This window comes from Ambystoma mexicanum, chromosome 3p, assembly GCF_040938575.1.
Source record: "Ambystoma mexicanum isolate Mex_15411 chromosome 3p, UKY_AmexF1_1, whole genome shotgun sequence".
Taxonomy (NCBI): domain Eukaryota; kingdom Metazoa; phylum Chordata; class Amphibia; order Caudata; family Ambystomatidae; genus Ambystoma; species Ambystoma mexicanum.
This window is the reverse complement of record NC_090925.1, coordinates 324,015,020-324,041,090: the sequence shown is the minus strand read 5'-3', so window position 1 is coordinate 324,041,090 and position 26,071 is coordinate 324,015,020. Positions and strand designations below refer to the sequence as shown.

At 46.5% G+C, this 26,071-nt stretch overlaps 1 protein-coding gene across 7 annotated transcripts in view; it reads left to right on the top strand.

Moving 5' to 3' along the window:
* Positions 1-26,071, top strand: part of RTEL1 (regulator of telomere elongation helicase 1) — a 1,752,068-nt gene that overhangs the window by 278,286 nt on the left and 1,447,711 nt on the right. The window lies entirely within an intron of this gene.

Sequence of the window (26,071 nt, the reverse complement as noted above, 5' to 3'; positions counted from 1 at the left end):
GGACAGTTTCAGAGGGGGTAACCTTCAGGCTGGCAAAGATGGAGGTCCCCAACAGAGGAGATCTGACTCTGGTTTGATGACCAAAGGATCATGGAAGAAGGCTTGAAGAGTTGAAGCCAAGCCCTGTTGCACTTATTGTCATGGTTGGGCCTTTCGAGAAGGACTAAATGTGAAGCCCAAAAATCCCAGAGGACAGGGTTTTGATGGTTGGGAAGTCAGAAGACCCAGGGATGTCTCCCCCAGGGCTAATGGATGGGGTTTAGAGTGCTGAAATGTCACTGCTGCATAGGTCTATTCTGGTGTCCGGTAGTAGGTTTGGTTACAGTGCTGGTTCCTGTAGCAGGGTCTTCAAGCAGAGCCCCTTAAATTGCTGGCCAAGAAAACACATTTGGAATCAAGGTGACCTACAAAGAGCTGTAATCAATAGAAGCAGCAGCCAGAGAGCACAATAATAACCCTTTAAAGCAGGTCACAGAGTGCTTCGGTTAGGAAGAAGGGCTAAAGGACTGGATGGTCTCATGAGAAGATGCTACTACAGAGCTCAGAGCAAGGGTGATGTTGGGTCTCCTGTAGTCAGCCAGGTATTTCATTTCTGTTCCAGTGAATTACATTCAGCCTTTAGGATGGATATAGAGGGCTGCAGGGCAGGAAGATTCCACTAGATCATAGAAGAAAGAGGCCAAAGGAGATTTGGAATAAGCCGTACACATCTAAGGGACAAATCCTCTGAATCTTCTCTATTTACTTGCATGAAGTTCTAGATCAGTTCTGGTGAATAGCTTCAGTGGGGGGAAAGAGAGACAGGGAGACCGAAGGAGGGAGAGACTTGGAAATAGAGGAAGAAAAAGAAAGATACGGAGAGAGCGCGAGAGACACGGAGAGAGCAGGAGAGACGCACACTGAGCACTGGGGAGACCTAGAGGCAGCCTCAGACCGAGAGAGGGCGAGAAAGAGAGAGGCCGGGACCGAGGGAGACCTTGACAGTGAGACAGACCCAGACCAAGTGACACAGACGGGGAGAAAGAGACTAGGAGGTAGACACTGGGGAGGGGGAGAGACTAGGAGGGAGGGAGGGAGGGAGGGGTAGAATGTATTAACATTTTCCAAAAAACATGCAACACACAATAATTTACACCAATACAAGCATAACATTCTTAAATTCCTTCAATGAATAGACCAAACCAACCTCACCCCCCCTCCAAACAATCAAACTAGAATGTAATGTCTAATCCTACAATCTAGGTGAAAAGAGTGAGTGGAAAAACAAAATTATGCTAATAAATTACATACACATTACCTTTCAACCTTCTAAATCACAATGATATATATACATACATGTATCTTTTACCCAATATATAGAAGAACAGAAACGTACTCATCTTATCTGTCTTCTCCTTGTGACAAAATCTCAATCCATATCCAAGCTCAAAAAGGCCCACCAAATGTTCTGAAACGGGGCTTCTTTCTTCTGCATAGTTAAAACCAACTTTTCAATATTGCTAATTAAGTACATTTATTCCACCCAAGAGTTCCATGTTAATCTGTCGACTTCCGATTCTGCAAGATCATGTTTTTGGCCGCTAAAGCACCTTTTAAAATCCAGGTTACTATTACTAGATGATGATTTAAATCCTCCAATCTCCTTTCTTCTCCTAGAATCAGTCTCAAAATCATAATCCAGATCTTCATTCACCACACTGTTCATCACACCGGTAATTCCTCCCCAAAAATCTCTAACCTTGTAACATTCCAAAACATGTGTTCCAATGTACCACGTGCATGACCACATCCCCTGCAAGTGTCAGTCATGATCAAACCTTGCTTATGCATTCGAGCAGGTGTCCAAAACACTCTATTCAGGATCTTTACTTGACATCCCCTTCCCATATGTTTAAAGACATCCTCTTCTTTTATTTTTATTGTTTATGGTTAAAGAAAACCTTTACAAAAACATAATCATTTAACAATAATAAAAGGTAAGACATTTGTTTTTTCACTTTCAATTACATGTTTCCATATAACACAACATGGCTAAAGTAATACAAAGTATCATAAAAATCACAGTTTAACATTTCATCTATTTCATCGTATAACAACATAAAACCTCATAATACCAAAACAATAGATCGTCCCATAGAATAGACCGTTTTCTCAGTCTATAAAATGTCAGCTCTCTCAGGCTGCCATCAAGATTTTCTTTTGGTCCAGATTGTCTTGAATAACATTCAGTAATTTAATCAGTTTGAACAATAACTTTTGGTTATAGCCCCACATACAATTTTCCCATAGGCTTTCCCTGCTCAACCAGGATGACAAAGATAGATAGGATCCAAATAGCCTATATCTAAAGGCTTAAAAAAACTCACAATATATTGTCAAGTGCTTTAGGGATTCAAGTACAGAGCTTTGTGTACAGAATCGACATTTTCCAAGTGTTAAGTTCCCCACCTCTACATTCCAGTATTGAATCCTTTCATTTGTCAAGAATTGGTTCAATTTATAGCGCATATACATTTTGCACGACCGATTACACAGAAACATTTGCAAATAGGTAGCTCTCTCACCCCATTTTCTGTGAATTTTCACATATTCATAATATGCCTTACTCTTACCAATTTGATCTAACATCAAGCACCAATAGTACTTCTGAAATTGCTCTTGCAGGATGGAAGTCCATCAGTAAGCTCTTCCTTACTAATCAATGCAGACTGCAAGATTTCTTCCATTTTATTTTTAAATTTTACCATAGATGGAACAGATCCATCCTCCAACATAAAAGCAAAGTCTTCATATAATGAATGTTTTGGGTGGGGAAGCATTTTCACCTAAGTGTTCAGCATGCGCCAGTGCCATTTAACAGAAAGGGGTAATATCCCAAGTTCATGGCAGATAAGCACATTTGGAATTGAAAGCGCTAGGTCAAGTACCTGCTTCTACATTCTACCCTGTATCATATCAAGAAACCCCTCTATCTCCAAGAGACAGATATCAAGTGCATGTAGCACTATGGGTTCTACTTTTAAAAGATAATATTGTATACAGGGTAGGACTGAAAATTGACAATACTTGTTAAAAATGATCTTCATCTGAGAGGTAAGCGACTTCACTTTCACATTGAGAAGATCTTTCCACATAGATATAGAATAGGTATTTGCAAGTGTATAACCCAAATAGCAGATCGAAGGCCTTTGAGAAATGCACACTCCATTCAGACACCTGTCAAATCTTGCAATTTTCCTCTTGCCATCTGCAAATGAAATAAAAGATTCAGTTGGACTAATTTGAAGGTTATGTTTTAGGGCAAAGCTGAAAAATAAATAAAATTTTGTCTAAAGACCAAATGGAGTACGATCCAAAAACATCAAGTTGTCAGCAAAACCGATCCAGTTTAGTACCAGTTGGCCCAATCTAACAGGGAATATAACATTCTCACTCCAATCAGCGTCCAAGTCTACTAAGTAGAGGTTAAACACGACTGCAGCAAGATTGCAGCCCTGTTTAAGTCCAGTCTCAGTAGTGATCGGATCAGTTACAGCCGCATTCTTTGACAGCCTTATTTGATAGGAGGTGTTTTGATGTAAGAGTGCAATAATAGCCACTGGATCTAAAGGAAAGCCCAAATTAATCATCTTCTCCCAAAGCACATCCCTAATTACCGCATCAAAGGCAGCCGTAAGATCAAGGGCTGCCATGTAAATAGGGCCTGTTCTCAAATGTTTTGTATGTTCGTATAGGTGGGCCATAATAAACTTGTTTAAAGGGCAGCCCATATGTTTTCTAATACCCACTTGGAAGCGTGGCAACAGCTTTAACTGGGATATATGTAGCTGAATTGCCTCTAGGATCAAAAGAGTAAAATTTTGGCCGCAGCATCCATCAAAGCGATGGGCCTGAAACTATTGGGGTCATCAACCTTTGCTTTCTTGTAGATAGGCACGATGATCGCCAAGCCCCATGAAGGGGGAATTTTTCTGGACAAATATATTGAATCAAATTTAATTTTTCAAATGTCGGCCCATAACTCTGGATCTACTTTAATCAGGCAAGGCGGAATACCATCTTGCCATGGAGCCTTTAATTTTGGCAATTGCACTAACAATGTCTTCACGAGACCACGGGGAACGTTTCAAAATCAGCAATTCAAACCTTCTATGTACAATGTGTTCAACGCCGATAGGCAGGTCATATTTGTTTTTTATATGTCACCCATGTGCTGGCAGATACAGCAGCCTCCTGAAGTTGAGTAGCAGCACCAGTAATCGCTCTAAGCATAGCCCACACCTGTCTTGTCATTAGCAAGGAGATGGGATATCATTTTTTGATTACCTTTTCGATGAAGTTCGTACCTAAGCTCCTTCTCCTTATTACGATACAACTGAGAGATATTACGTTTGAGGCAGTTTATATGGACCAATCATAATTGGCTAAGTACAATTGCCTTAACCGCCTTCTCTTTCCTTTCCTAAGGGAAAAAATGTGCGCATTAAAGCAATGTCGGTATTTGGGCACCACCTCACAATGGCGCTGTACCATCCATTTCAAGTGTTCCTGAATGCGCTGTTCGTTCCAGCATTCCGCTGTAATAGATGATGTGCAAGAATTAAACGGCGCATAACAGAACATAGGATCATCTCTGATTCGTTGGGTTAGAGTCACGCATGTTTTAAGATCCCATCTAACAGATATACTTGGGCGATCTGTGTCCAAAAGAGCTAAGGCAATCACAGATTTATATGTAAGTTTTGAGATATTCAATTTCAAGGCCAGATAATCACTAGAGCCACACTCACTAATAGATGTTTCATCCACTAAGAAGAGCAAACTAGTTGATACATACAATTATCAATCATTGAGCAGGCAGCCCCTCTACTCCAAGTGTAACCATAAGTATCCTGCGTAGGCCTAATAAGTTGTAAATCCCAACACATACAATACTCTACCCATTTTTCCCCATTGAGTACAGAGAGACTGACAGGGCCTCGAAAAGAGGCACCTCCTGGTCGTTGTAAATTTAAACAGGTAGAATTGAAGTACCTACCAACAATGACCCTTAAGGACCTACCAACAATGACCCTTAAGGCCGGGTTTCTAGAGACCGCTTCATCAAGAATCTGATTCAACAAATCACACATATCAGAGATGGAGCATGCTAATCTATGCCAGTATAAACATACAACCAAAACGACGTATAACCACTACTTGTAAACATGCGTAACCTGTAAAGTTTAAAGTATCCTTGAACAACGCGCCCGGTTACCCTCGGGTCTGGCGCGCGCTATAAATAATAAACAAACAAACAAACCCTCCTTCATAGCCCCTGAAAAGTGGAGTTCCACAACAAGGAGGCACTCGTGGGCAAATACTAAATTAGATACAATTCTACAAGTTTTGTCAATTAGTATTGCAAGGCCCCCCGAAGGGCGCCCCAATGAACCCCGTTTGGCCGCCCCATGATGAATGTCATAACCCTCCACAACAAATCGCGTCAAATGCATGGTTTCCTGAATGAGAATAACTCTGGGTCGTGACTCAGGATCAAGATGGATGGCCCATGACAAAAAATGTCTACGGCCACACGAGTTCCAAGACATAAAGGTCACACCTACATGGTCATTTTAGTGATTCTGATCCTGAATGTTGGACTGGGTGGGAGTAGATGGAATCGCTCCAGCAATCCCTGTAAGTGCGGTCACAAAGATCATAAATTACTTAAGCAGATCTTCACTAAATTGGGGAGGAACCTGTCCCTTAAGTGGAACACCTGGCACCTCGCTCTTAATAGCAGGTGTTTCCACAAAGACCGTCGCTTCAGCTTTGTATGGAAAAATACACGGGGTAAAACCAATCAACTCCAAATCTTCCCTTTGTTCCCAGATGAATTTAATGATATATGAATGGTATCCGCAAACCGCAGACCCAGTCTACATCATCTGATCTGATCTAATTGTTCTTGGGGATGGAATTGCTTGGAATGCTCTCAAAATGGCAGAACGATTTAGACTGGATTTCCCATTGGGTGCAGCCTTTGATTACCACCCCATGATATATGGCATTTCTGGGCAAAGGGCCATCTCAAACTCACTTTGTTCCTCTTCTAAATTCAATTTAAAGATGTTTGCAGTGAAGTTGGGTGGTATTTTTGGAATTTCATCATGGGTAGCACAGGCCACTGCCTGCTGACTGCTAAGACAGTCGCTGCTTTTAGCGGTACGTTGCTCGGATTATTTAGATACGTATTTGGAACATTAGTTTCAACTGAGTTGGGTTTCGGCTCAACTCTTTTCTCTTTGGGATTAGACATCGCCATAGAGCCAGTTTTCACCTCTGAGTTTTTTGTACCCTGCTTCAATGGGTTGGAGGATGTTATTCCTCCTATACCTTTAATTCTGTTTGATGTTTTTTTTTATCTCAAGTGCAGGATAGAATTTTAATAAATCAGTTTGTTTTTGTTGGTTATATATGATGGACCCCTCACTGAGCATCCTATCCTTCTTATGAGGACTAGGTTCCTGTGCACCCTGCTCTGGGATTTTTTGAATTTGCTTTTTCCCCTTAACTAATTTGAGTATTGGCACCACATTTACATTCTCTATATTCAGTAAAGCTTTAGTCTCAGTATTAAGCTGTTGCAGATCAATAAACCCGTCCTCATTAGATAAGTTACAGATGTCCTTAATATGGGAAGCATGATTATCATTTTTCATCATGAATTCATTTTTAGATTTTTTAGGTTTTTGACTCAAAGACTTATTTTGTCGGGCCACTCGTTTGAATGCCCTTGCAGCCATTTTTTTTGTTTTCGAGACAACACAGCAACCGGAGTGTCCGTGTTTTTAAGATCTAGTGGCAATGGGGGAATTTGATCATGCTTAATATGGAGGTCGTCTTCCAAGTCTATTAAATTAGTTAATGCAGACGGACTATCGATCGGTTCACTGTGGGACACCGCATTAAAATTACCCGGCGCTTCACCACCTGGATAATTATGGTTAATCTGATTGTCTTGCGGGACCACAATAATGTCCTGTACACATTTTTGGATTGCCAATGAATTGGAAGTAACAACCTGTGTGAGTTCCCTTACTGATGCTGCCAAATTCGATTCACCTTGGGTCACATTGACAGCTGCCAGTTCAGCACAGGACTTAATTGGATTACACACCATCCTATAGTCGGGAGGTGTTTGGACAGCCCTATCAACTGTGCACACATTTCATTTATTTTTGCCAGGTGTTAGGCAGCCACCGTGTCACAAGTGAATAAGAGCCCTTCCATCTGATTTATTTTGCATAGAATTTCAACAAGTTCACCCTTCATAGCACCAATTTCAGAGTGCGTTTGTTCATGCCCTCTGTCCAGCAAGTTTAATATTCATGTCAGCACTGGAAAATCGGTGCCCATTGCCGAGGAGTCTAAGGGATGCTGACCACCCATAGCACGAACATCAGGGGCACTCCGGTCATAATGGTTGTTTAGGGTACCCATAGCAGACCCAGAGAGCATAGAAGCTACCGGGAGCTCGGTCCTCATTTCCGGGGAGTATGAAGGATACTGGCCAGTGTTTGTAGGCTGCTGGACAAAAACAGTTGCGCTAAAGAAAGGACTTTGTTGAAGTATAGACGAAAATCCAAGATGGTGGGAAGATACTCTGAGAGAGTCGGGCAAACAGGTCCTTCCTCACCAGCAACACCAAACACACTGCTGGCACACCACTGCTGACATCCTATTGATGTTACCGCACAAAGCTTCCATCTACCTTGCGTCATCTCCTCCATATGGCATTCCGACGATGTATCTAAGATCTTATTATTCCCTTCTGAATTCCTGCTTAACGTATGGTACATCTTACATGCCATGCTTTCCTGACTTCCTATTTATATATATTTATATTACAGGAACAAAGACAGATAAGGAAGGTCGTTGGTTATCAGTGACAATACAAATCCAGGACCTGGAGTTTACTATATGTAACATTTATGCTCCTAATATAAATAGCGGGCAATGTTTTAATGGTTTGGGCCCTTTCCTATTAGACATGGGGGGGAAAGAACGTGTGGGTTGGGGTGACTTCAATTTAGTGGTAGACCCAATTCTGGATAGAAGCAGTCGGAATCTAAGAGATGGAATGAAAAGGACAGGGAGGCATTGAAGTTGTTAATGCAGGATTTTGGTTTAACAGATGTTTGGAGATTGGAATATCCGACAGGGAGAGAGTATACTTTTCTTTCGGGAACTCATAATATCTATTCGCGAATAGACGATCTAAAGACATCAGGGGCCTCTCCATTGGTCAAATGTGTCTCTTGCAGTAAAATAACATCTGCTTTTAAATGTTTCAAATGTGATTACATTTTCATTCTTTTAATTGGACTCACAATAGCCTTGGGCTCCCTCATGGCAGAAAAAATACAATCGCAGGGACCTCGGCGCGTGAGGGATTTTGGGTACACTATACATCACGATAGGGATAGTGTTACAGACACGGCTATGCCGACGTCCACGAAAGACGAGATGCAATACTCTGCTGTTATCACTGCATGTCAGACCATATGCACAGCATGTGAATCTAAGCAGATACAATCATCCAAAATGCTATTACGGTAAGTAATGCATGTCTTACATAACTAAAACTCAAAATTAAAGTTGGAAAAGAAAAAAGTATAAATGTTAATGAAAACACGCGAAGTGTAAAATTAAAAGTAGCTAAACTTAACTTAAAAAACATACTATAACTCGTGGCTGAACGGAGATTAAGAACAAGTTTTAGAGTAACGTGTATTCACTTATACCTACCCAAGCTTACATCTCCCTAAATCCCTAAGCAAATTAACATAATTGCAACATCTTTTCTAAAAAGGCCTATATTTATATTTCGAATTAGAAGAAAATTCCTTAAACAAACTCCTCCAAATGCTAAAGGACTTTACCTAATCCAATAACTATATACTAGAGTATATGCCAGAATTGCATAAACCTTATCCACCTTCAAAATCTCCACCTATCCATGAATCCATAAACCTCTTGTGGTAAAAAGCCTACACGGTCACAAACCCATAATCACCATATAACAATATTATTTGATTTGAATTTAAAATTCCCCAGTATTTCAAAACACAAATGGCTACACATTTGGGAATATGTATGTTGTGTACTGGTTTAATTGAGCTGTTTGACTGATACCTATTCTTTATTAGACCAGATTATACATTAATACCCAGATGTTTAAAGTGAAATGTTGGGTAATACTAATGCCCTCTCGCATTGAGTTCACATATCCAAACATTTCTATGGGTGACAAACCCCCAATAATCTGGAGATTCACTCAGTCGTCCCTGACAACCTACGATCGTTAAGTTTCCTTCATCAACAAGGGGGAAAAAGTCCTGTTTTAAACCTCTTTTATGCCATTATATTAAATACTAATTATGCATGTGGCTAGAAAATGTGCAATTCAGGAAATACATCACTCCCTACACCCTCCCCCCCCAACCCCTGGAAATGTTTGGGCATGAGCGAGTCACTCCTCCCCAAAGGTGATGTGGTATAATCAAAGATATATACTATAATTTGCATCCAGATATAATTTGGTCAACGGCACTGAAAATCAGATTTCAAATCTACCTCACTTTCCCCATTTAACTCACCCTACCCACATTAATGGAATAACCATGCATTTCCAAAACAAAGACACCTGTGGGGATCCACAGAGGTCTGACATGTGCGAATCATCCTAGAATTTATTACCCACAATCTCCAGCAAAGTCAGAAATTTGGCAAAATAAACTCAATTTTCTGATATTTCCCTCTACCTACCCACCGAAACACAGCGCCAATACCACATGTTCTACCATCCCGCGTTCCCACAGGTGTCCCGACAAAAATGGTACCTCACATGTGTGGGTGCACCTACATGGGCGCAAAGGGAAAAGGCTAAACCACTGGTAACCCCAAGTCTTTCATCAGAGCAGATTTTGAGGAATTTTGCTCTTGTGGACAACCTACAGATTTGGGCCTAGGGTGTTGAATCCACCAAGGAAAACTGGGAACCCCATGCATTTCCAAAAAAGAAGACACCCCTGGGAATCCACAGAGGTCGGACTTGCGTGAAACGCTCCAGAATTTATTACCCACAATCCCGGCAAAGTCCAAGATTTGGCGAAACAAACACCATTTTCAGATATTTCCCTCTGCCCGCCCACCGAAACACGCCACCAACAACACTTGTCCTACCTTCCCGTGTTCCCACAGGTGTCCCAATGAAAGGCAGATCACGTATGCGTGGATATCGTCACCTGGGTGAGAATGGGTAAATCATCCGTATGGTAAGTGCTCTGGGAATACAAGAATCACTGTGTACTACCCACTGCCACCCGGATTCTCCTCTTCAAGCACCTTCACAGACACCTTAGCTCACACTCCTCATACATACAGTTCACAGTGCAATAGGACAGACAGGGTTGGATTAAGCAAATGGCCAAAAGTTCATGTGAGCAGTAAAGTCACGTCCAGGCACCAACCGTTTTACTGGCCATTCATACACCATTCGTGTCGGCAGTCAGTAGGCATCCTTTTCAGCAGTCGCACCTCTACCAAATCACTTGTGCCATAGCAACCGTATCTGCACACTTAAAGCATGTGGACATCTGCTCACAATGCAACCATGTCTCTAGCAATATCTTTCACACCATTTTCCAATACTTGCATATCAACTGTGTCTATTCAAATGTCAAGTGGCACAATCCGTATCTGCACACTGATAGCAAGCGCACATTGGCTCACTTGGCTTCCTGGCCTACAGGCGCTGTCTTTCACACCAACTTCAAGTACACCCATAGCAAGTGTGCCTGACCTGTCATGTTGATCCATTCATTTCGACTGGATTGTGTCCTCCCACGTATTCCTTATCTTTGATAAATCCACTTCCAGCTTGCTGCCTCAGAAAATCTTTTCCCAGTAGAGGGCGTTGCGCATCAACGTCCCTCAAGTCGGTGTCCCTCGAAGGCCTCTGTATCGGCGCTGACGTCACCATAGGTATAAATAGTGTCGCGCAGCATCCGTTGCTCAGTTCCGTTTTTCCGCGCTTCGTAAGCCTCGGTGACGCACCGCTCGGTTCCTCAGTGAATCTTTTCAAAACTTCGATTTTCTTGAAGAAATCTTCAAATCTACGACGGCATCTTCGTTCGCTTCATCGACGCTCCGATCCGGTTTCAGAAAATGCCGGGATTGTGGAAAAAAGATGTCGTTAACCGATCATCACAGGATCTGTCTGTGGTACCTGGGCCCAGAGCACCCATGCTCGGAGTGTGAGGAATGTATGTCCATGATGGCGAAAGCCTAGAGGGAGCGTAGGGGGATGCTGGAAAAAGGTAAGACAGTTAAATCTTTTACCCCTTTGAAATTGTCCTTGGTCGAGACATTTGTCTCCTCGTCATCGGAGAAAACATTCCCGCTCGAGATCTCGTAGTGGTTCTCACCACTCATCCAGATCGAGACATACCAAGAAGAGGCGTTATAGATCACCTTTCCCTTCATCTTCCAATTCACCAGAAAGGGTCACCTGCACCACAAAACACAGCTCTCCAGCTAAGCGGGAGGAATTGCAGAAAGAAATGCTGAGGGTCTTCAAGAACGCAGCCTTGTCCCCCTCGGAGATGCCTAGAGGTGATGCCCCGGGTGAAAGACCCAAAAAAGAAAAACACTGAGTCGTAGACCTCCGCAAATAAAAACCCTCGAGCGTCACAAACCCTCGAGTAGAGACAAGGGCCCTTCGCAGAAGACTGCGTCATCGACGGCGCCTTCGACACATAAGACAGCGCCATTGACGCCATCGTTGACCCCGATGAAGAAGTCATCGAAACCTCATGCCCCGACCGCACCATCTGCACCCGAGGCATCGAAGGCGTCGAAAAGGGCTTCGGCCCCATCAACGACATTGAGTAGAATTCTGATTCTCTCGACGACATAGAGTATGTCGACGCCCTTTGTGAGTTTGTTGAGACCTATGACGTCTACAACGACTCAAGCAGTCATGACCAATTTGATTCCTTGACTTGAGATGGGTTTTACGCCTCGCCTCTCCCACGCTCTGATTACTTCAGAGTTTTGTCCTGTATTTATGAGGAAGGGGAAGACTCGGATTCTGAAAGGTCTTTTGGTTTACAATCTACAAGACTTCCTATCCCAGAAGAACTAATATCAGAGGAAGTCAGGTTGAAAGATCTTCAGGAGTCTTTACAGGAGGCCAGTGGCATAGACACCTCCCCAGAGGCAGACTTCGGCAAGCCAGACCCTGGTGAGCACGCAGAGGTGTTTTATAGATCTCTCATGGCTAGAAATATGGAATTCATGGGGTGGTCAACACCTGCACCCTCTTTTCACCAGGATGACTTAACAGACATCTTAAATAAGGGACCTCAAGAAGACCCTGTAGTTCCTTTTCATGCAGCATTGCAGAGAAAAATAGCTACAAATTGGGAAACACCGGAGCTTATCCCTGCAGTTACCAAAAACTCTCTGCGAAATACAGAATTTCGGTTGCAGACCCTCAGTACTTGACAAAGCACACAACCCCAGAGAGCGTAGTGGTTCAGGCTGCGACTTAGGCAGGCAATCGGCGTACCCCAAAATACTACAGAATCGTGATGACACGAAATTTGACGCCATGGCCAAAAAGGTCTTTTCGGCATGCAGCATGGCACTTGAGTCCGTTAACGCCACTTGCACACTGGCGAGATTCAGCCACACCCTTTTGGATTGCACTTCAACCGCAACTGACTGTCTCCTGGAAGGGGAGGAACGAGATGCATTCTTGAATATCATCAAGGACGGGAAGGATGCGATGTGTGAGTTCCTCCAAACAGGTCTCGACTCTGCTGACAGCATCAGCAGAGCGATGGCGGCCAGTACCACAATCCGCAGATTTGCGTGGTTGCAGAAGTCTGGTTTTGCTCCTGATGTACAAGCCAAACATCTGAATATGCCCTTTGACGGAACCTCTCTATTTGGCAAAAAAGCTGATGACAGTTTGGAGAAATTGCAAACCTCCAAAGCAGCGGCCAAATCCCTTGGAGCTGCAATTTGTCAAACTCCAGACCGCCCCACAGGTACGTCCTAGAGGGGAAAGCCCTTTTGTTTTTACTCTGCATTCGGAAAAGGCAGAGTGCAACCAGCTCAGAGGGGCCAGAGAAGATTTACCCATGGTGGACGGGTCAAAGGTACCAGGTCTGCACCGGCAGGTGCTGCCTGACCCTCAGAATCTGCGTCAGCTGCTCCAAAACCCCTCTGAGGTCTCTCCACACAAAACACCAGTAGGTGGCAGGTTAACTCAACATCTGACAGAATGGCAGGCTATTACGTCAGATGCTTGGGCATTGGAGACAATTGCGCAAGGTTACTGCCTGCCTTTCCTATACGCTCCTCAGTCATCCCACGGGGAGCAACTCTTTGAAGTTTCCAGACCCGCTCCTTATGCAGGAGATTTTAGACCTGCTAGAGAAAGGTGCCATAGAACAGGTACCTGTAGCGGAGAGGAACAAGGATTGGTACTACCCATACTTCCTAATACCGAAAAAGGACGGAGGATTGAGACCCATCTTGGACTTGAGATAATTGAACATATTCCTCAGGAATGACATTTTCAAGATGGTAACCCTTTCTCAGATCCTTCATGCCCCCCAGTTTCAGGATTGGTTTGTATCTCTGGACCTTCAGGATGCTTACTTTCATGTGCCTATCCATCGCAAACACAGAACGTACCTGAGGTTTGCTATTGGCAGCTCTCACTATCAATTTCGAGTTCTGCCATTTGGGCTGACCTCCGCCCCGAGGGTCTTCACCAAGTTAATGGCGGTCGTGGCAGCAAGTCTAAGGAGGGGAGGGATTCATGTCTACCCCTAACTGGACGACTGGTTGATCAGAGCCGTGTCCTCATCGCTAGCTCAGATTCATCTAGATTATGTTCGCCACATCCTCCACAAGCTGGGCTTCTCCCTCAACTTAAAGAAGTCACATATGATACCGTCACATACATTCCAGTTCATTGAAGCAGTCCTGGACACATCCCTGAGAAATGCCTCATCACCAGAGGTGAGGGCTCAAGATATTCTACAGATGGTGACCAGATTTCAAAATGCCCAGCGTCTACCAGCCTTCGATTTATTTATGTATTTATTTATTTATTTTTCGGTTGCTCGGCCTCATGGTAGCCTGCATTTTTCTAGTGCCAGAGGCTTGCCTGAGAATGAGATCCTCAAGTGGGAGCTAAGGACCCAGTGGTCGCAGTTCTCAGGAAAGATGTCAGATCTCCTACAAATCCCGAACAGAGTAGCACAAGACCGTCGGGAGAACATCTTGAAAGGAGAACCGTTTTGGCAACCATGGCCGGACATAACCGTAGTAACGGATACCTCACTCGCGGGGTGGGGAGCCCATACCAACGACTTAACCATCAGCGGTCACTGGTCTCCGTCGGAGTCCAGACTACACATCAACCTATTAGAGCTAAGAAAAATGAGGCTAGCACTGAACGCTTTTCTGCCATCAGAGCAGGGGAAAAAAATGTCTGGTAATGACGAACAACACAGTGGCCATGCACTACCTCAACAAAAGAGGAGGAGTAGGGTCACTGCGACTGTACAGAGAGGTAATGCAGCTCTGGTTCTGGGCAATTCAGGAAGGAATCTCCCTATCTGCAGCTCACCTAGTTGGAGAGAGGAACACAGCGGTGGAAACACTGAGCAGGCAGACCTCAGTCTCCCACGAGTGGGAACTAGCTCAGGAAGTCCTTCAAGAGATCTTCACCCTTTGGGGAACCCCTCAGGTGGATCTGTTCGAAACGAGTTTCAACAAGAAATGCAAATGAAACTGCTCAAGGGAATTTCCCCCGAGAGGAGCTCTAGGAGATGCGTTTGTGGTGGAATGGGAGTTTCCACTTCTGTATGCGTGTCCTCCAGGCCCCGTCATTCCTCACGTAATAAGGAGGCTGAGAAGATTTCCGGAGACCAATGATTCTAATTGCCCCGGATTGGGCCAGGAGAACATGGTACCCGGATCTTCTAGACATGTCTATCTGTCCTCCGATTAGTCTTCCACAAAGAGAGGCTCTTCTCTCGCAAGAGGAGGGTCAGGTTCTCCATCCGGATATCAGGACTCTCAACCTTCACACTTGGTTTCTGAAAGGTTGAGATACAAAGATTGGGACCTCCCGGATGACGTAATGGAGGTGTTGCTTTCGGCTAGAAGACTAGCAACTAAATCTTTATACCGCTGCCATTGGAACAAATTCTGCAGCTGGTGTAGAGATAAGGATATTGACCCTTTTTCATGCAGTACATCGATGGTGTTATCTTTCCTGCTATACGTAGCAAATTCAGGACTTCAAGTTGGCACAATCAAGGGGTACCTCGCTGCGCTTTCAATTTTTAAACACACGGCTGAGGAACCTTCATATTTCTAAATGCCTCTAGTCATTCAATTTCTGAAAGGGTTGACAAATGTTTTCCCCCCAACTCTTTTTCAGGTTCCCCTGTGGGATTTAAATCTAGTCTTAACATTTCTAATGGGCACTCCTTTTGAACCTCTTCATTCCTGTCCATTAAGGTTTCTGACTCTCAAAACAGTTTTCCTAGTGGCTTTAACTTCTGCCAGAAGAGTGAGCGAACTACAAGCTTTATCTTGCAAACCTCCACATTGTATTTCTCACAAAGATAAAGTAGTTCTTCAAATGAAGCCTAATTTCCTCCCAGAGGTTGTCTCAGAATTCCATATCCCAATAAAAATAACATTGCCTTCATTTTACCCTCCTCCTCACCCAGGTAAAGAGGAAGAGAGATTACACAGGCTGGATCCAAAGCGTGCCTTGAGTTTTTACATCAATAGACTAGAAAGGATTAGACAAGCAGACCAGCTGTTTGTGGGGGTATGCAGGACATAAACTAGGGTTACCCATCAAGAAACAGACCATTTCAAGATGCATAATTCTAACTATCAGTGCTATAAATTGCCAGGAAAGGACCCTCATCAACACCTCAGGGCTCATTCAACCAGGGGTATCGCAGCCTCATCCACTCTCCAAAGAGGAGTTCCAATAAAAGACATCTGTGGTGCTGCCACATGGTCGTCTGCACATACTTTCACCAAATTCTACAGTTTAGATTCCTCCACTAACCAGGAGACTAGATCTGGGAAAGCTGTATTGCACTCTGTGCACTCTTAAAACCTTTCTTTTTTTTTTTTAAACTTCTCTTTTTTGGCAAGAAGCGGTAGCAAGTGGATCACATATTACATCAACAAAAGCATATTGCATATACAAGGGTATGGACAAACAATCAACACATTAGCGACAGAGCAGGTACATTCAAAAGAAGCTGATCGAGTCTCGCGGGGAGAGTCACAGTACAGCCTCCACCTTTGCCCGATCCGGCGATGGAGGCGAGAATAAGAGTTCCAGATCAGCTTTAGCATTCAGGTAACTACAAAACTCAGTCCATATGTTTTTAGGGCGAGCATTTGCAGGCAATGTGTTGATATAGTCCTCCTCACACACCTGTGTCCAAGCAAGAGCCTTAAACCACATTTCTAGTGTAGGGGGGGGGATCTCCGCTTCCAGCACTGCAGTATGCATCTCTTGGCCACTATGGCACCCATGTTCAAGAATTTTACTACCTGTCTAGCCCCCTCACCCCCCAAACAATACCGCCAAGGGGTCAGGATCTATCCGAATCCCACCATCTCCGATAGGGCTTCTAGCACAGCTTCCCAGAACGGGGCCAACGCCCTGCTGGCCCAAAACATGTGAGCATGATCCGCCTCGCTGGATTTGCATCTCTGACAAACATGGGGTTGATCCCGCGCGAACCTCCCAACCGTTTGAGGAGTGTAGTACAGACGATTAAGGAGTTTGAATTGTATGCATCTAAATCTAGAGTTGAGGGAAACCTAACGCGTGTGTGCACACATTTTCACACACATCTCATCAGTGATTACCAACCCTAGTTCCTGGCTCCAGGCGTCACGAACCCTGCAAGATGGTTCTGCAGAGCGCTGAGGCAATGTGTTGATATAGTCCTCCTCACACACCTGTGTCCAAGCAAGAGCCTTAAACCACATTTCTAGTGTAGGGGGGGGGGGATCTCCGCTTCCAGCACTGCAGTATGCATCTCTTGGCCACTATGGCACCCATGTTCAAGAATTTTACTACCTGTCTAGCCCCCTCACCCCCCAAACAATACCGCCAAGGGGTCAGGATCTATCCGAATCCCACCATCTCCGATAGGGCTTCTAGCACAGCTTCCCAGAACGGGGCCAACGCCCTGCTGGCCCAAAACATGTGAGCATGATCCGCCTCGCTGGATTTGCATCTCTGACAAACATGGGGTTGATCCCGCGCGAACCTCCCAACCGTTTGAGGAGTGTAGTACAGACGATTAAGGAGTTTGAATTGTATGCATCTAAATCTAGAGTTGAGGGAAACCTAACGCGTGTGTGCACACATTTTCACACACATCTCATCAGTGATTACCAACCCTAGTTCCTGGCTCCAGGCGTCACGAACCCTGCAAGATGGTTCTGCAGAGCGCTGAGCCAGCATTTTATAAAGTGCGGATATCATGCCCCTACCCCCTGCTGAATTAGCAATGTAGCAGATTTCAGTGGATTCTGGGGGTTTGTCCGGGTACGTGGGCCACATGTCCTGCACAGCCGCTCTGAGCCTGAAGTATTGCAGCAACTCCAATGGTGAGCCTGAGTGTCCTGGCCTCCATGTCTGGGGGTGATGAATTTCCCCTCGGGGAACAGATCAGAGAGCGCCCGATACCCCAAGTCCTGCCAGTGTTGCATGAGGAGCCTATCCTGCGTGGGGGCAAGGCCTGGGAATGACCATATGGGAAGCCATTTATAGTACGGGCGGAGGTTAGAATGGGGTTGCAGCATATGTCTCCATGCCTTGATAGTGGTGGACACTGGATCCGCCGGGGCGTCAGACTGGTACGAGTGGAAGAGGATCAATGACATGACCTTTATCTCCTCAGTTGCCAGGATCTCGAGTTTGACATGCGGAGGTTGGTCTTGGTGTTTGTACCAATGAGTCGCATGCTGGGCCTGTGCGGCTATCCAGTAGTGTGTTATGTCTGGCGCTTTGAGTCCCCCTTTATCGTATGGTAAGGTAATATGCTGCCACTTCCTGCGAACGCCCCCGGCGTGCCACAGGAACCGGGTGAACCCTGCATGCAAGTTTGTGAAGTAGTGCTTCCTGGGCCAGAGTGGGACGTTGGCGAATATGTATAGGAGCTTGGGGACTATAATCATTTTGATTAGCGACAGTATTCCCGCCAAGGACAGGGGGAGATTACGCCACCTCTCCATTTTTGCCTCCGCGCATTGTGCTGCGGCACTGTAGTTGTCTGCCAAGAAGGAAGCCCTAGCCAGTGAGACCTGGACCCCGAGATATTTGATGCCTTCTGGGGCCCACCTGAGTGGGAATTCGCATGAGGGTTGGGGGGTTGCCGGTGTGAGAGGGAAGATGTCTGATTTGGTGTAGTTTATAGTGAAGCCCGGAAATGTGCCGATTTTGATGATCTTGCGGATGATTGGGTCTTAGTGGACCAAGGGGTCCCTGACGTACAGAAGCACGTCATCCGCGTACAGAGATATAATTTCAGGTGTGTCCCGAAGACGAATCCCCCTGCGAGTGTGTTTGTCTCTGACACTGTCCGCAATTGGCTCGATGGCCATCGCAAACAGTAGGGGGGAAAATGGGCACCCCTGGTGCGTCCCTCTGTGGAGGGCGAAGGGAGCCGAGATGTGGGAATTTACCAGAACTCTGGCCATTGGGTTTGTGTATAGTAGCTTGATATAGGAGAGCATGCGTGGGCCAATTCCCATCTTTTCCAGCACGGCCCACAGGTATTACCATGACACCATGTCGAACGACTTTTGGGCATCCAGTGTCACCACAACCGCATTAGCGTTGGGGTCAATTCTAGAAATGACGTTGAAGAGGCGTCGGATGTTTAAGGAGGTAGAGCGGGCAGGGACAAAGCTGCTTTGGTCTGGGTGAATGAGGTACAACATGATGGGAAGGAATCTGTTTGCAATTATCTTGGCGAAAATTTTCGTGTCTGTGTTCATAAGAGAAAAAGGTCTGTAGGAGCCACATTCCTCCGGGGGCTTGCCTGGCTTTGGAAGTACAGTGATTATAGCCTCACGCAGGGACTGAGGAATTCAGCGGTCAGGCCGTCCGGGCCGGGGGCCTTGCCTTTTGGGAGGACGGAAATAGCCTCAGTGATTTCATCCAGGGAGATGAGAGCGTCAAGCTGCTCTTTGGTGGCGGGAGATATATAGGACATGGGGATATTATCGAGGAGACGATCCAGGTCCAGAGGACTGTGCTCACTCTGCGGGGCATAGAGGGTTGCATAAAAGTCGGAAAAGGCCTTCTGAATGGGTTGGTCAGCCCAGTGGCGTTGCCGTCCTCGCCCCTGATGCTATCAATACGGGTTCTGCCCCCCTCCATTCGGCCCAACCTGGCCAGAGTTCGACCAGGCCTTTCCCCCTCGCCATATTTGCGAGCCGCAATGGGTTGTGCGTAATATCTTATTTCCCTAAGGGCATGCGCCTCGAAGCTCTCCAATTCCGCCGGTATCTGTGCCAGCTTGGGCGGGGAGGGAGCAGAGGCGTATTCACGCTCAAGTTCCTTGAGTTTTGATTCGGATCTTTGTAGAGAGTTCCTGATGTCTTTCAGGACCCCTGCTTCCCTAGAAATACACATCCCTATGATGTACACCTTGAAAGCCTCCCACCGGACCCCGTCTGTTGTGTCATGACGTTTATTGGTGTCAAAAAAGGTGTTGATGTCCACAAGGATGTCAGCATTGAAAACCATGTCATGTAGTGCCTCAGATTTGAAGCGCCAGCCGGAGTGGCGCGGTAGTGTGTGTTGTAGGGTAATATCAAGTGTCACTGGGGAGTGATCTGAGAGTGTGCGTGGTAAGATCTGCATGCTGAGGTTCCTCCCCATCAGCCCGGCTGACAGGAGAAAGAGATCGATTCTGGAATGGCTGTCGTGTGCAGAGGAATAAAAAGTGTATTCCCTAGCTAATGGGTTGAGTGCTCGCCAGACATCTATTAGGCCAGCTGGGCCCATGTGTGCCTGGAGCCGGCGGGCGGCCCTAGATAGTGTCCTGTGTGCAGTGCCCGATCTGTCTAGCTCAGTGTTCAGTATGAGGTTCATGTCCCCCCCCCAGTTAACCGGGATCCCTATGTATCTCGAAAGTAGGTTATTGATATCATCAAAGAAGTCGGGGGTGTCTATGCTCGGGGCATAAGTGTTGACCAGCAGGCATTCCGTGTTAGCCAACAGGCAGTGTAGGATCACATATCTACCCTCTCGATCTATGTGGCTAGTGCGTAAGGAAAACTCCACTGATTTGTGAATTAGGGTTAGCACTCCCCTGGATTGAGAGGAGTACACTGTGTAGAATGTATTGGCTCCCCATGCCGGCGCCAGGGAGGCGGAAAGGTGCGCAAGTGCATGGGTCTCCTGCAGCAGAAGAATATTGACCCCATGTCTCTGGGCGTATGCAGTTATCCTACGAGCCTTGGTGAAATTACTGAGCCCCCGCACATTCCATGACATTAGCCTTATAGCCATGTTACAAGCTTAAGGAACATCCCAGCATCGCGTAGCATTGATTGTTGAATATGTAGTAATCTTCGATGCAGGGCTACCGTCTTCCACCCTCCAAGCCACATGCTCCTTGCCATTTTCACAATAACGTCCCTCAACATTACCACCCCCCTCCCTCACTGCCCTCCCCAACCAAGCAGTTTATAAGTCCCCACCCCAATACCTTGCGGGAGCGTGCCCTGCGGAACAGGGGCGCACCCGGCTGAGCGCCCAACTGGGGCACGTACAACGGCCGTAACATACCAAACTCGGCATTGCAGCTGCAGCGGGGGTCTCTGTTGCCGTAAACCCAACTTGAATGTGAGATTGGTGCAGCGCACCGTGTATTATGCAGAAGTAACATTTAGTGCATTACAGGGAGCTTTAACAATAGGTTACACTTAGCAAAGGATAAAGATGATGCGATGTTCATAAATACCACAAAGGAAGCGTAAACTGCGTGCTTAAATAGCGCCCATGGTGGCCCACGTGTATGGGTCCATGTTCACCTCTTCAGTCACCCACAGCAGGCTCCTCGAGCGGGTCGGGGAGAGGGATGTGGTCCTCGAATTTCTCGGGTACCGTGAAGAAGTACAACTTGTTGCGATGAGTAAGCTTCAGGCGTGCTGGAAATAGCATGGCGTATTCAATTTTCCTCTCTGAGCAGTTTTTTCACGCCGTTGAATTGCCTACGCTCCATTTGCACACCCATGGAAAAGTCTGGGAAAACTCTAATGGTTTGGGATTCAAATTTCAGTTCCCCTTTCTCCCGGGCCAAGCGTAGTATGTGGTCTCTGTCCCAAAAGCTCAGCACCTTGGCAATGATCGGCCTGGGGAAGTCTCCCGGTTTGGGACGTGGGGCAAGCGCTCGATGGGCGCGTTCAATCGTGAAGAACGGGGAGAGTTGGGGGTTACCCAGGAGTTCTCTTAGTAGATTCTCAACTGCCTGCTCCATCTTACCCTTCAGTGCAGTCTCCGGGACCCCCACGATGCAGAGATTATTCCGGCGGGCCCTGGATTCCAAGTCGTCGCACTTTGCCTTAACTTGCCTCATATCCCGCACCAGTTCAGAAACAGTGTTTTGAAGAGTGTGCACGCCATCCTCGGTGGCCCCAACACGAGTCTCGGCCTCCACCAGTCTGGTGACGTGCTGGTCCAATTTGGCTCGCATAGAAGCAACACTTGCATTTATGTTGTCCAATGTTTCGTGAAATGAGGCAAAGTTTTTCGCCATACATCAGGGTGGTGAGGTCAGGCTGCAGGGATCCGGATGGTGGGTCAGAGTCATCCCGGCTCGGAGGAGAACTCTCCCGCTCCTGTCTTGGGAGCGACTTAGCGTATTTGTCCATTGCTCCCGCCTTGTCGGTTCCGCGTGATTTACTTGGCATGCTACGGGAGTGCAATGAAGCACCACGGGGCAGCTTCTGCCAATTATTAGGACCAGAATCTATGGGCCCCTTAGGTGCAGTAGTATCGGGACAGGCAGGGGAGTCCCACCCCTCCGCCAGCAGAAGTCTAAATTCGGTGCGCGGGTAGTGTTGAACCGCTCACCGGGCAACACCGTTCCAGAGCAGGATCGCAGGTCCCGGTAGTTGCAGCGGCAGAGAAGGATTGGACGGAGGCTCAGACGTAGGCCGCAACTCCGGCACCCTGTGTGGGCGGCCCAGCGTATTCAGGGTAGGCCCCAAGGGCGGTGGGACCGCAATGGTAGGGCTGGGTCCCCAGCCGTTCAGTTTATCGCCCCAGGGCTACAGTTCCACAGCAGTTGGCGAGTATGAGGGCCTCAGAGCCGGAGGGGGCGCCGCGCCACAATAGCAGCCCCCACCCGCAGGGGCGTAGCTCGGGTCGTACAGCCGCAGGCCAGCCAAGCAACCAGGAGGCGCTCAGGATAGGAACCGCTTCAGGTGCCGGACAGTCCAGAAGGAGAAGCTCGGGAGTAAGGCGCAGCCTGGGCGGTTCGTAGAGGGTCAAGTGCACAGGTGGCAAGGCCAGGAAAAAAATATAGTCCGCGGCCTCCGGGGGGCCTTCCCCCTGACGATGTAGCTTGGCTCTGCAGGGCACCAGAGGTAGGCAGCCGCTCCGCCAGGCTTAGGAAGTCGCAGTCTCAGCAGCACGCAAGGGCTGAGTACATGGCGCGGTATGCCTCAGTGAGCGGGGAGCCGGGTCGGGAGGAAAATGGGTCCTGGTCAGTGAAAGTGTCACGGTTTTCACCACGACTTGGATCAATATGTCGCTCCGAGGGCAGCCAAGACGATGCGCTCACTCCCAGCAACGGATGATACAGGGAACCGCTGATATAGGCGGATATACAGCAGTCGGGCACAGAGCTCAAAAGCTAGGCAGTCATCTTGCAGGCTGCTCAACAGCGCCCCCTTAAAACCTTTCTAAATTTTACTCCCGACTCCTGTACACATTACTGCTTTAGGAGTCTCTCAAAGATCAGCAATACGTGGGAGGACGCAATCCATTCGATGAACAAGTTACTTACCAACTGTAACGTTCTTTCGACTGGATGTTCCTCCAAAGTATTTATCGCCCCTCCCATCCTTCCCCGCAGTAAAACTTCCCTTGTAGTTGCAGCCTACGTTCCTTCAAGGGTACTAACCATCTCATACTGGACAAACACAGCACCTCAAAACAGAACTGAGCAACGGACGCTGCGCAAGACTATTTATACCTATGGGGACGTTGGCGCCGATACCGAGGCCTTCGAATGACACCAACTCGAGGGACGTTGATGCGCAGCGCCTTCTACTGGGGAAAATGTTTTCCGAGGCAGCAAGCTGGAAGTGGATTCATCAAAGATGAGGAATACGTGGGAGGAACATCCAGTCGAAAGAACGTTACAGTTGGTAACTAACTTGTTCATCTGCATCCTTACCCACACTAAACACACATCCACTGACATGCTAATCATTTCTGTAGTGCTGGGAAAGTGCATTCACAGAAATCGCATCTGCATGTACTATGTACCTTTTCCTCACTCACACGCCAATCGTATCCAAGCCATTCCTACAGAAGACATTTCAGTCACACCAAACATGACATTCGTGCAGTTAAAACAATAAAAAAGACAGGGTGGTACGAGATACACAAGACACCCCGCCATATAGATGGTGACCAAGTACCATTTTCATGTCACTTAGACGCAAGGGAGGGAGCCAAAGTGGTGTGTACTAATTTCGAAAGACATCCCTTGAGTGGAGGGAACCGGAATGGTGTTCCCGTCTTCTCCAATGCACCCCTCGAGTAGAGGGAGCAGTACTGGCGTAGTGGCATTCCTTTCCAAGATAAGCCTCAAGTGAAAGGAGCCTGAATTGCATTACTTTGCAAGTCACACCTCGCGCAGAAGGAGCAAGACTGACGTTTATTTCGAAGGCAGGACTCAAGCGGAGGGAGCAGGACTAGCATTGCTTGTGAAGGCACGCTAAAGTGAAGCGAGTTGAAATGCTGTTTCATTTTTATTGAAGGTACACCTCCAGTGCAGGGAGCAGGTGTGCTGTTCCTTTGTAAGGCATGCACGAATACAGAGCCTATGGGGCCCTTTCAAGGAATGACGGGCATTCCCGGAAATCAGTCGATTTTCCAATACTTTTCCTAGTATGATACAAAAGGAAACAAGGCTGTAGGCAGAGGGCTGGCTTGCTTGGAAGGGGATTGGGGACAATACACCCGAATATCCCTCCTCTTTCCTTGTTTTGTACACACCTTACATTTTCTGTAAGGTTGTGTCTTCGTGGATGCGGCAGCAACATAATCCGCAAAGTGTCGACCTTTCAATCTGGCCACATCATCTACCTCTGGAAAGGAGGGAGTTTGTATATGGACAATGGTCAGAAATTGTACAACTTCTTTTTCAAAGTTCAGAAACAAGAGGTTGTTTTGTGGACCAGCTCCATGGTAGACAACATAAGCATTATGCGTAGCTACATGCATAATGTGTATGGCCAACATTTTGTACCACATGCGCGACTTGCGTTCAGCATGGTATGGCTGAAGCAATTGGTCTGCTTTATCAACTCAACCCTGTGAAGCTATGCCTCAGGGACATCAACATTTGAACCCGGGAGACACCATAAGCACAAAGGTAGTGGAAAACCCAGCAATAGGTACATCGTATAGTGGTCTGGGGAAAAACCAAGAGGCAACAGAGGAACCTGTTATTGTTATAGCTTTAGTGTATTTACTTGTATGTCCAACAATGCTGGAGAGCAGCTATGTCATTGTTGGAGCTCAGCTATGTCATCAGATGACATAAACGTTCTGTTCTCTGTGGTAGATGTTTACTTTCATAAGCGTTCTATGTTTGTCACTTAGCTTTCGTGCAGTTCATGTTGGTGAAATGTTGGTACTGCTGGAGGTTTTTATATGTCCCTAACTTAATAAAACCATTAAGTTGGCCTGCGTGTGTCCTGGCGTATGTAACATAACAGAACCCACGGCCCAAACATGACACCATGCCGGGGTAGCAGCAATAACAGAATTTAACTGCATTCCGTATACAGGCATAAGAACTACTACGCCCATAATGCATTTCCTGGAATCACATCAAACAGTCTACCATCTGAAAAGCCCTAATCGAAAAACCGTTAAAACTTAACGAATGACTATTACCCTCTTGTCAGGGGTGGAGGACATTTAGGGTGGAAAGAGCACCGACAAGGCGGAGGGGACACGGTATGCCACAGGGTGGATGAAAAGCAGAAACGCCAAAAGTAGAAACCGGGAGAAAGGAGGGAGAGATTGAGATGGGTGGGGAGGAATGGACTACACCTGGGAAGGGGCGGGGTGGAAGAACATTAAGAGCCGCATGCATAACTTCAGGGGCGGTGTCTTTTCTGGATCTAATAGCAGTGCGAAGAGAGAGACATGTGGACAGAAGCTGCTGCCGGCTGGAATTGGGCATATGAAGTCAGAGAGAAACTGGCCTGGGAGGACTCCTTATGCCAGAGAGAAACAAAGGTGAATCGGAGCCTCTACTCGAAGCAAGCAGGACTTTTGAAGCATTTTGCTTTGCACGGGAGAAGCGCCGAAGGCAAAAGCAGCGTTTTCCCATTAAGGAAGTAACACAACCGTGACAATATTCCAGCAAGGCGAAAAGTAAACGATTCTTAGCCAATGAACACAGCTTCACAGCGGTCAGACGGTACCCATTTGGAATGTTAATTTAGGGGTCCGACCGATCGGAACATTCAAAGCAGTGATTTGATTTTAAGTTGGTGTTTCAGTTCACGTTGGCCGTGCCGCTCGCAGAGAACTTGGTACAACATGGTCATAAGCCACAACTGAATGATTACCAAGGAGAATTATCCTTCAATACTGTTTTTGTGAACTACCAAGAATATTAAATTGCTGAATAAAGGTTCATTATTTGTTAACGGATTTGTGTCTCCCGCCTGCTGATTGACA